Source organism: Rhagoletis pomonella, unplaced genomic scaffold (assembly GCF_013731165.1).
Source record: "Rhagoletis pomonella isolate Grant_MI unplaced genomic scaffold, Rhpom_1.0 Rhpom_scaffold_00006, whole genome shotgun sequence".
In the NCBI taxonomy this organism is placed as follows: Eukaryota; Metazoa; Arthropoda; class Insecta; order Diptera; family Tephritidae; genus Rhagoletis; species Rhagoletis pomonella.
In genome coordinates, this window is record NW_023458560.1 from 2,421,923 (window position 1) to 2,423,563 (window position 1,641).

Below are 1,641 nucleotides of genomic sequence, written 5' to 3' on the forward strand. Positions count from 1 at the left end.
TGAAAATTTTCGTTATAACTCCTCCATTTGTACAGGTAGGAACACGAAATTTCGCCCTATTTCCACCCATCATCAAAAGAATACTTACAATTAAAATGGCGAAGATCGGGTCGCTATAACCTATAGCCTACATACAACTGATTGTTAAGATATGCGATTTTTTGTTATAACTTCTCCATTTATGCAGCCAGAAACATTAAATTTCGCACTATTTTCACTCATTATCAACAGAAATTTTAGAATAAAATTAACACAGATCTGGTCACTATAACCTATTTATTGCCTCCATACAACTGATTGTTCAGATATTGGGTCTTACTGTAAAACTCCTTTCTTTGGATAGCTAAAACCGATAAATTACGTAAGCTTTTTTATAAATAATAATACAAAGTCTACTGAGAAAATCGTCAAAATCTATGCCGTATAAGCTTTATCTCCTATACCACTGATTGTACATATACCAGTTTTTGCGATATATCTCCTTTATGTAAACCCACTAAATTGTGTTACCAGTTTACATACCGATCACATAGCAGTGAAAATCACTAAAGGCTGGTTTTCATTATGTCATATTTTGACATCAAAATTTGTCGACATATTTTGACACAAGTTTATCTCTTTCATCCGCACCTTCGCTGATGATATTATGGGCCAAAAGCGAACATATAGCTGGTATAGCAGCGCATGTATACGACTGAAGACCTATTCTGATCTAACTCAGTCGATATACCGTTTTCTAATCGCATTTGACAATGTGTTTTCATTTATTTGACGACATATGTCATTGAATTTGACATAGTGAAAACAAGGCTTTAGATTGGTGCTATATAGGGTGGCCAGATGCGCTGATTTAATCAGTACATTTGCTGATTTTTTTCTATTGTACTGATTTTTAAGAGCCCGAAATCAGTACGCAAAATCTACTGATTTTTTGAGTTTGTACTGATTTTGTACTGATTTTTACATTTAAGAATTAATATTGTAAATTGGTGTAATTGACATTTACTTGAGGTTTACATGTTCAAAACAACGGTTTTTGACAACTCATACGTGTAAGCAGATTGAAAGCATTAATTAAATTTAAACCATTATAAAAAAGGTGTCTTGCAATTGTTTCGTTTCCTAGGATTTCGCAAAATAACAAACTGTTTGGATTCAACCCAACCCAACTTCACGATTTGCAGGTTTTACAGGATTTACAGGAAAAGCTGGTTTCGCCATTAATAAATCTTATGAAAGGTGGTGGTGAGTTAATCATATATTAAGTACACTGAAAAGATGACAATAAGAGATAATCTTTTGATTATAACTAAACTTCCACTGAGAAATCGGCTGTTAGTATTTCAAACTTAAGACGCCTACTGCTACGGTGCAATGTAAGTTCTAAAAATTTGGAAAAGGTGCAAACTACCGGCTCTTGGATATGATATATGTAGCTTTACTTTGATTTTTGATGTTCGACTACCTGTAATTTTATATACATTGCATATACACATTTAACACTATTAAATTTCATTCGTACTCGAAAATTCGGTAATATACCTTTTAGTCAACATTTTAATGTGAATGTTGTATTTATTTTTTTAATTTTTTTTTTATTTATGATATTAGTCAAATGAACAATATATTCTTACTGACTAC